Genomic DNA, 9,962 nt, shown 5'->3' with positions numbered 1-9,962 from the left:
CGGAGCGCGGCCGGTGCCGACTGCGGGCCGGGCCGGGCTCTGCTATGCCCGGAATGCGGGGCCCGCCCCGCCGCCATCACCGCCACCGCCGCCAGGGGGAGCAGCGCCCGCCCCGCCGCCGCCATTTCGGGGCTGCTCCCCCCCCCCCCCTCACACAGCCCGGCCGCCGGGGCTCTGGGGGGTGCTGAGGGGAAAAAAGGGACGGGGGGGACACAGAGCCGGTGCCCGGTGGCCGGGGAGGGGGTGGCAGGCATGGGGGGGCTGGGGGGGAGGTGGCGGCGTGGTGCAGCTGCCGAGCGCTGAGGTGGGGGTCGGGGGCGGCGGGGCTCGGCCGCCAGCTGGCCCGGCCGCATCAATCTTGGTGTGCGATCAAAGCTGCGAGAGGCACGGCATTGTCTGCCAGCCACCCCCAGAAAGGGAAAAAAATAAGTAAAAAATAAAACAAAAAACACACACACACAAAAAGTCCCCGTCAGCCCCATCTGCTCTGCCCTCGTGCCCCCCCCCCTCAGCCATCGCCACCCCCAGCCCCGGGATGGGCGCTGAGGTGCTGCTCGTCAGGGGGTGGAAAGGCTGAGGACGGAGGGGACGAGGCGATGGAGGGTCACAGCGGGGCTCTGTGGCCTTGGGGTGCCAGGGGATGGGGGCTCTGCCCCTTCCCAGCGGGGAACGAAGCCGCTTTGCCCCCACGTGCAGGCCAAGAGCTCCCCGGCACGTCCGCCCGCGGGCCCCGAGACAGCAGATGGTGCGGGGGGCGGCGGGGAGGGGGGCAGCGGAGGGGCAGGTGCAGGGAAAATTGCTAATTAGATACGGGACATTAAGCGCTCTCATTCCGGAGAGAGGGAATTCGGCACCTTCCAAACGCCGAACAAAGGCCGGAGCGGGCCGTCGGGCTCGTCCCCTTCCCATCCTGGGAAGGACGAGGGGCTGGGGAAGCTCCGCTCGGCCAGAGCCCCACTGCCAGCCAGAGGCATCCTTCAGCCAGGCACGCGGGAGAGCGACGGGTGCGTGCTGCAGAGCCCAAAAAGCAGCCGGTTTTCCCCACGATGCAGGCGCTGGGCTTGTTTTTGGCAGCTCACTGACCAGTTCGAGGGCTGAGCAACGCCAGATTCCAGCCCAGGTCAAGGTGGAGACCACGCTGCGGGTGGCAGGGAGGTCCCCGGCCCTTCCAGGGCTTCCCGATGGGATTTGGGGACCCAGCGTGGCAGAGGCCCCGGTAGGAGCGAAGCCCCCCAGCTGCCTCCCCTGGCTCATCCGCCAGCCTTATCTATGCCTGCGTCATCCCGCTTCCCTTCCTATCTCAACACCGCTCTATTTTTGGCAGCAGGAAACCCCTCCTGGGCTGATAACACCACTCTGGAAAGTGATCTGAAGAGGAAAAGCCCTCTGCTCCTCTTTTTCTTTCTGCCACTTGCAGATAGGAGAAGCCTCCACCTTTCCATCTTCCCCCAGAGGGGGCCGAACAGCAGCTGGCTATTGAACATCAGGGATCGACCTCATCCCGCAGACCCGCCGGGCTCCCCACGCGGACCCATCAGAGGATGAGGCATGCAGAAAGGTCGAAGGCAGCCCCATAAACCCAGATTTGGCAGTTTTGCAAGGCAGGTGGGCTGAACTGGCAAGGCTGGGGAGCAGGGACAGAGGCAGGGATGCCGGGTAGGCAGTGATGTGCCACATCCTCGGTCAGAGCCAGGGTGCTTGTGATTCATGAGGGTTCAAATCTGTTTAGCCATCAGATTACATTCCTGATGTGTTATCTCCTCTGTAACGCTTCCCACCTTTAGGAAAAGCAGGCAGAGCAGCAATTTTTCAGCTGTGGGGAGAAGCAGCCAGGGTTCCCAGCAGCCCCGACCCCAAAACCTGGGGCAGCAGCGGGGAGGAGGTGAGCGCAGGTGCCGGGGCCGCGGGCTCCCTGCATGACACACAGCTCGGCGATGCCAAACCCTGCCACTGACCTCACCGCCCAGCCTTATCGGTGAGGCGTTGGAGCGAGGTGAACGAGCCAAGAAAATGCTCGCAGGATGAGATCACCTCAGCTTTCTTCGCGGCTCCCAGCCGCCGCTCCCGAGCCTGCAAGCCAGGGAGGATGCGCATGATTTGGAGGAGGTTTGCAGCCAGCAAACTGGTCCCAGAGGGACGGTGACAGCGTGCAGGCAGCCAGGTGCCACATCTTGGCCACCAAGCCTGGGATGTTGAAAAATCCCTCCCGCCCCTCTGCCAAGCTCCTGCTTTAAAGCGAGAAGGAAAAATGGGGCTCCAGGAACCACACAAGTGCCCATTCCCCATTCCCGTGCTGTTTCCCAGTGCCAAGATCCATGCAGGCTTGAGCTGTTGGGGCTGCTGACCCATGGCTCATGAATAGCTCGGTGGAGGGACCTCAGGGATGTCCCTGGGGACACAACAAGGGGCTTGTGTCCTACCTGCCCCTGCGGACATCTCCAGCCTGTGTCACCTCAGGTGGCACCCTGCATCCTCAGATGCTCAAAGGGTCCCAGAGGGATGCTGTGTCCTGACCAGGGGGTCAGGATGTGTGCCACATCCCTGGCTGTGACACCCATCACTGCTGCTGCTTTTTCCATTACTCCCTCTCAGCTATCATCTCCCTACATTTCACCCCAAAACCTTTCCACTGCCGCATCTTACTCCAGAAGAACCTGCAGGTCCCCAGGGACGGCAGGTTGCAAACTCACGACCTCCACGACCTTAATTATTCCTGGGATAACGAGTGCCCAGCCTGCGAGCCTCGTGCCAAGGCTTTGCAGAAGGGCAGCATCCCTCGCTGCCTGGAGGGGAACCCAGGCAGCCCCAGTGGGGGAGCAGCTGGAGCCACGTGGGGGCCGGGGCTGGTGACGGTGCAGAGGGGCTGACAGGGCTGTCCCCACAGACAGCCATCCCCCAAGACACAGCTCCTACTGTGCTGGTGCTCACACGGGCATCTCCTGCCCCTATGTCAAGGAAGAGATAGGAAATGCGAGGGGTGATGTGCAAATTTTTGGCTAAGCCGTGTGGCCATCACAAAGGGGCCGCTGTCCTTCTCTTCCCCTTCTCCGCATTTTAATCCCCCCCCCCACTCCCCCTCCACCCCATTCTTGAAGTGAGTCATTTCCATTCCTGGAGGTTAACTTGTCCTTTTCTGCTCTGGCCAGCAATAATTCGGCCACTTTCTCACCTTTGTGGCATTTTCGCTCTTTCCTGAGAAATGCGGCGCGCTGGGTGCGATTTCCTGCCGGCGGGAGGGACGGCAGGGCGGGGGGGGATCAGGCCATGGGGTGGCACAAGAGCCAGCTCCTGTCACCTCTGCCTGCCCCGCGGGCTCCAGCTCACCCCCCCGGGAAGGTTTGGCTTCACAGCCGCGCTGTGGAGGGCTCGAGGTGGGAGAAGATTGAGGAGAGGAGGCAGGCGAGACGAGGGAGACAGCAGCCACTGCCGGGCAGCCTGCTGCTAAATTTTCATGCAAATACCACAGAACAAAACCAGACAGGAGAAAGACCAGCTGTTCTCCCAGAGCCCCCAGCGCCCTCCTCCTCCTCCACCAGGCTGCCTGTCGGGGCAGCTGGGCTGGTCTTTGAGCTAGCAGCAGCTTCTTAACGGCCTGAGAGATCCCAAAATATGGAATACAGGGTGGGAATGGCGGGTGGATGGATGGCTGGATCTTCCTTTTTGCCCCATTTAAATGTCACAGAGATAATGTCCTACCAGAACGACAATTAAATAGCTAAAATCTTCACATCTGCCATTTCTTCAGGGGCTGCAGGGCTACTGGGGGAGAGGGGGAGGTATCTCGGTTCAAAGACGTGTCAGGGGAGAGGCACGAGGAGGAGATGCAGCACGGGGAGGTGAGGGGTGCTCCAGGGACCGCTTTTCAGCAGCACCATCCCATGCCCAACTCGTGGCACCGATGCACACCCAGAGCATCCCTGGGGAAAAAGAAACCCTGCAGACTGGGCTCGGTGGCGTTACTGCCAGCTCTGGTGTGGTGACAGGGAGGGTGACAGCAAGCTGTCACTGCTGAAAGGCAGCGGATTGCCGCAGGGCTTGTTACTGAGATGCGGCTCCAGGCATTCAGTGTGCGGGCACGGAGGGTGTGAAATGTCCCGTGACCCTCTCGCCACACATTTCTGAGCTGCCAGGAACCTCCTGGAGTTCAAGACGGGGAAGCTCAAAGTCCTGGCCCTGGGGAGGAACGACCGGAGGCACCAGGGCACGCTGGGGGCACCCAGCAGGAGAGCAAATCTGCAGGAAAAGCCCTGGGGGTCCCAGTGGGCATCCAGGTGGCTGTGAGCCAGCAGCGTGCCCGTGTCCCAGGGAAGGCCAAGGAGTCCGGCAAAGGGTAGAAGAGGATGCAAGAGAAGTGGGGAAATAAGAAGGAAAAGAGCGAGAGCGAAACCAAACTCAGCTACAATCGGCCCTGAGCACACCAGGCCCTAGAGTACACTCAATGCCTTGAGCTCCAGCACAGTGCAGCAGCGATGCGGGAGTCCCACGGCCAGCTCCAGGGAAGCGCGGTGCCAACGCCGCGCTGCGCTGTCGGCCGAGCGACCTCCCAGCGGAGCCACGTGCTTCAGCTGCGTGCTCGATGATACAATAGAAAACGCCTCTGAAGCCCTGGCCCGCTGGTGCATTTCCTTAGCTCGCTGGAATTTCCGTTTCTTTCTTCCTCTCCCAGGCTCTTACCGAAAAACGGTGTCACCGCGCGCGTCCCCTGGGCGGGCTCTGGAGGGCGGCCAGCCTCGTGGTCCCTCTGTCGTGCTCCCCGCGGGCGCCAGGTTCGGCTCGCCCGTTTATTAATCACCCAAGGCGACTGCCGATCCAGGGAGAAGATTTACAAGGCGGGCAGGAAGTTCTTGTTTTTACAGGAGTGCCTCAAACACACGCACGCAGTAGGAAAAGCAAACATTCCAGGCATACCGAGGGATCCGCGGGATAAAAATTCCCCAAGCAGCCCGGATTAAGATACTCGCGGCACATGGAAACGCTAAAACCCGGACTCAAGGATTTAATTGTCTGATTTAGCAGGCAGCCCCTGAGCCTGCTCCGTGGAACAACCTGAATTTAACGGGAAAAGCCCCCGCGGAGGGACAGGGAGGGGGGCAGCGGAGGTGCCCTTGCTGCAATAAAGGTCAGGGCAGGCCCCCACCACTCGCCCAGCTCTGTGTGGACACCAGAGCCTTGTGGCAAAGCTCAGTGTGAGCTTTCCGACAGGTTTTCTCCTTCACAGCCGAGGCAGGGCTCACTCCGAATCAGTGCCTGGAGAGCAGCTGCTGTTGCTCCAGGCCAACACACGTTACCTCCCCCAAGGCCCTGTGAAGGTGACCTCAGCCTCACGACACCTCCCGAAGATGAGCGACGCCTCCTGAAGTGTTGTTGGGGTCGGATGAGGGCAGAATCAGGTCCCACTGGTGGCTCCTATGGGACAATCCATCTCCTGGGCTGCCTGCCCAGCTCCACCACCAGCTGGGCCCCAAGTGCTGCCACCTGACAAACTCACCAGCAGCAATATTTTGTCGTGCGTGAGTTTGCAAAGGAACCTAAGAAAAGGCAGGAGGCAAAGTTTCTCTGCAGGAAAAGTAGCCCGAATTATGTGCTTCCCCTTTCTCTTTAGCACTTCCTTTGTCAAAGGATCTGTGCAACGAATTCGAGGTGATGCCCTTAGTCCTGATGACATGTTGGGCAATAACCTGAACTTCCTGAAGGGCTTTGTGTCTCTCTGGGTGAAGAGGAGGAAGAAGGACTGCAGGGCAAGAAAGTGAGACAGGTCAAGAACCTTTGTTGGCTGGAAACGTGCTGGAAGCTGCTGGAAGAGCTGCGGAGGGGAATGATAAGGGATTAAGTCATGAGCTGAAAGGGAGAGTTAAAGACAAGCACATGTGTAAGGACATCCTCGAATAAAATCCACTTTTGCACACTCAGCAAGTCGCCCCCCATGCACAAAGCAGATACGGATTGCCCTGCGTGTTTATCCCACATTGCAGCCCACCTGTGGGCATGAGCAGTGCAAAATATTGCTGCTGCTTCCCTCCTGCAGCTCAGCAAGGATGCTCTGGGTGAATTATCGGGACTCTGCATCTCAGCAAATCCTCTGAGCACTTTTGTTCTTTACCTCCTCTCTTCCCTGCCTCCGTTCATCACCAGCGAACAGCAGCAGCAGTCCAGGAGACCTTTTGCTGCTAGCGCACGGTTTGGATGCAAACACATCCTCCAGAAGTGGATTCTGTCCTGCAACTGCAGTTGGCTTTAACGCGTGGCTCTGTGTTTCTTCTGCTGCCGTGAGTGCCTGCATCTGTGCCCTTCTGCTTTGCCCATGACTTTATCTGGGCTTCCCCATGGTTTTCCCAGCAGGATCCTCCTAACACCGAGCGCAAGCTTGGCCATTCACACCCACACTGCACAGCACGTGCTTCAATTTGCTGCAGGTTCTGTGCTGCACAGGAGCAGGGTCTGTGGCTGCAGATGTGAGAAATCACCGTACAAGCTGCATTTTCCACAAACGGCTCCTGGTGTACACTCAATCACGTCCACAGATCTTACTCAGATCGGTTGTCATTTCTGATTCCGTAAAGCCTCGCTCCCAGCCGAGCCCAGGCGGCTGCAGCAGGGCTGGGGCTGAGCCGTCCCCGTGCTACACCACAAGCCAGCTGCATTTAGCAAACTTAACGTGGCATTACAGAGACGTGAGTCATCATCGCTGGGGCTGTTTTCACAGAGGCTCGCAGCGCAGCTCTGCGCCGCACTGTTTTTGTTTGCCTCTGACCGTAAAAGCCTGACACACGCAGCTCACCCCGTGATAACAACACCTGGCCCACCAGCCACAACCCCGGCTCGTTAGGAAAGGTAAATAAAATCACACCCCGCAGCCAGACAGCCACGACACACTGCTCGGAAGGCGGTGCTGGGGTGAGAGGAGCCCCATGGGGTGACAGGAGCCCCATGGTGTCCCCTCCCTGCAGGTCACCGTGCTGTCAGGCTGTCTCGGAGCTGTCACCACCCCCAGATATCGCCTGGGAGCAGCGTCCTTGCTGGGGACACAAGGGGTGCAGGTGGTTTCGGGGGAATATATGGACGAGGGAATTTCCAGATGGGGAAGCTGGCTGGGAAGCTCTGGGCACTTTTCACCCTGCCTTCCCCTACACTTAGGCAACGTTAACCACCTTCCCTGAAGGCACTGCGGGATGGGCAGAGAAAGTCCTAAGGCCGCTGCACCGCTGGCACTGGGGCCGCACACTGATCTCCTCGCTCACTGCACTGGCTGGGGTCTGGCTCTCTGGCCTCAGCTGTGAGTGTGGCACCTCGCAGCATGAGTGCTGCCCTTCCACGAGCTGCCTCACCCCAGGAGGACGATGGTGGAGAGATGAGATCAGATGCAGACTGCTCATCGGTCATCGTACACGAGGTTACCCACCCAGACACACTGGGGACGTGGGCACTCGGGTGAATACACCCTGCTGGCTACGATGAGCTACAAAGGCGCACTGCTGGACAGAAACGGGCTCAGATTTATTCCCGTCCCGAGCAGGAAACTGGAAGGGATAATACAGAATTAAGCTGTGAAGTTAACCTTCAGCTATGTAAATTATAGGGAATGAAAAAATGCAGCCAATGTGAAAGAGTATTATAAATGCACCTTAACTACAGGCACTGCATTATGAAGAGTAATCTTGCTGAGCTGGGGCAGTGGAAAACAGCAAGCAAGTTTCAGCCTCAGAGCTATGCGGGGTGAAAAATAAGGCATTTTTCCAACCACATCTGCTGTCACTCACCATCTCACTTGATAGCGACTGTATAAAAAAGGGCTGACCAGCTAAACACATATTAGTCATCAGGTAGCTATGTTGACAAATTGAATCATATTCAGTGGGATTATACCCAAGGCAGAGAATTTGGAAGCTTAGCAAACCAAGCAATGTGAAAGCTCTGGCAAGCGCACGTTGCCGAGACTCGTACTGCTGGTTTGGGAGCGCTGAGCTCCAAACCCACGCGCCAAGCCCATCCTCTTCACGACTTGGAACCAATATTTGCACAAAGTTAAGTGAAAGCATGGGCGCTGACAGCAAGATCAGCTGGACGGCCAGGGTTTTATCAGGGTTGTTTTCGTAGGGCACAAGGTCCAGAGCCAAAGAACGGCAACGACGTAGATCGTGGCCACGGAGATCACCTGCGGCCCGCTGGCTTCGGAGCAGGGGTGTGGCAGGGGGAACGAGGAAGCACCTTTTTGGCAAACAGCTTTTTGGTACAGCGCTATGCCACCTGGACATCATCCTGAACACACGTGGAACAATGATTTTAATGACAGATTAAGTGTACTACGCTTCATACAGCTAAAATTAGGCATGTCCCTAAAATCACTATTCATTCCTCTATCCCCCAAATTAACTTCTCAGTGGAATCACCCTGTTATCATACCAGTTTGAAACACGCTGCTTTAGCAGCCAGGTCCATGAACTACATTGCTTCCACGCTGATGCTGCTCCGAAGGTTGGGACTTTGGGTAATGCACAACTGCTGAGCCTGGATTCTGGAATTACATGCATTTGCTACCGGGATCAGAGATGGGGCACAAGTAACCCCTGTGTATTTAAATGGCCAGTAACAGGATTCTGGATGTACATGCATCAGATGCCATAATTCTGAGTCATTACACACCAATGTACTGAGCAAGAAGCTCACAGGCATTGTAAAGAATTAAGTCATGAAGTTAACCATCAGCTTAAATTACAGGGATTGAGAAATGCAACCAATGTAGAACTGACCTGTAAAGAAACTGCATGTGTTATGATATACGACCTCTTGCAATCTAGCTATTGTTTTATTTGGAAAAAAAAAAACAAAAACAAAACAAAACATGGAAGTGAATCAGGGAGCAGCTGAGGGAGACTGGGGACATGGAAAGGCTTCCAAATGAAAAGAAGGCAGGAGAGCTGGTATGAAATAGAAACCTGCAGATGCAGGAATGCCCAGAGAGAGGGCACCTGCTTCCATCAAATTCAGAGAAGAAACAGTCTGCCAGGTCCTGGTGAAGGTAGGGGCAGCACTCAGTGTCTCAGGACAGTCACAGCGGTACGCTGAATTCACAAACCTGTCTGATAAAAGCCCTTTGGAAGCCACATCTGTGTGTACTCCTGTGTGTAGCCCCTGTGTACTCCTTCTCAACCTTCACACAGTTTGGCTAGCTTGCAAAGTTCAGTATTGAAAAAATACAGGGAAGAAAGAAAAGTTTACCACGTGTGAAGGGAAGAAGACAAGTGTATTTTATGCAAGGTGCAACTAGACGCCCAACTCCAAGAAGAATGATTGCTGTCTGGTGGCATCAATTTAATGAGGTTCTATTTGTTTGTTCATGTTTTAGAGATTGTGATGATCTTCCTACCAAACACCAAGTAAAAAAAAAAAGAATTACATCATGAAACTCCACATTAACTGTCCTCATACGTCTGGGACAAAACCTTCAGGCTGTGCAGGTTTATTTGGAGGGTTGGTGAGTCCTGCAGTCACACCAACCCCGCTGTACTGACGGGCACTTTACCAGCACACTCAAAGCCATTAATGCTGACATTTTGTGAAGGATAAAATCATTGGTCTTGCATTATTCTGGTGAGGATAAGGAGGTGGTTGATATCAGGAGACACAGAGAAGCTTGCTTAAAATAGCAAACAGAATTCCTGAGAAGATTCCCCATGTTTATCTGGACACTAAGCATTATCCTGCAGAGGGGAAACAGCAGAGGGGGTGGAAACGGCAGCGGGGGTAACCATGCCTTCTGGAGGAATCCTGCAGCCCTGAGGCCGGGTCCAGCTTCCCATGGACATTCACCTATGCCAGGACCTCATGCCTGCATGGTGGGGGTCCCAGGACAGAAGAGAAGCCTCAGTGCCATCCCTGCTCCCAGCACAGCACCTGCAAGGGGTGCAGGACAAGCCGTGCGAGCCTTATGTCTCAGGCCTCTTCCCTATCCTTCCCCCTTCCCA

This window comes from Aythya fuligula, chromosome 9 (assembly GCF_009819795.1).
Source record: "Aythya fuligula isolate bAytFul2 chromosome 9, bAytFul2.pri, whole genome shotgun sequence".
Taxonomy (NCBI): Eukaryota; Metazoa; Chordata; class Aves; order Anseriformes; family Anatidae; genus Aythya; species Aythya fuligula.
Note: the sequence above shows the minus strand (reverse complement) of the source record.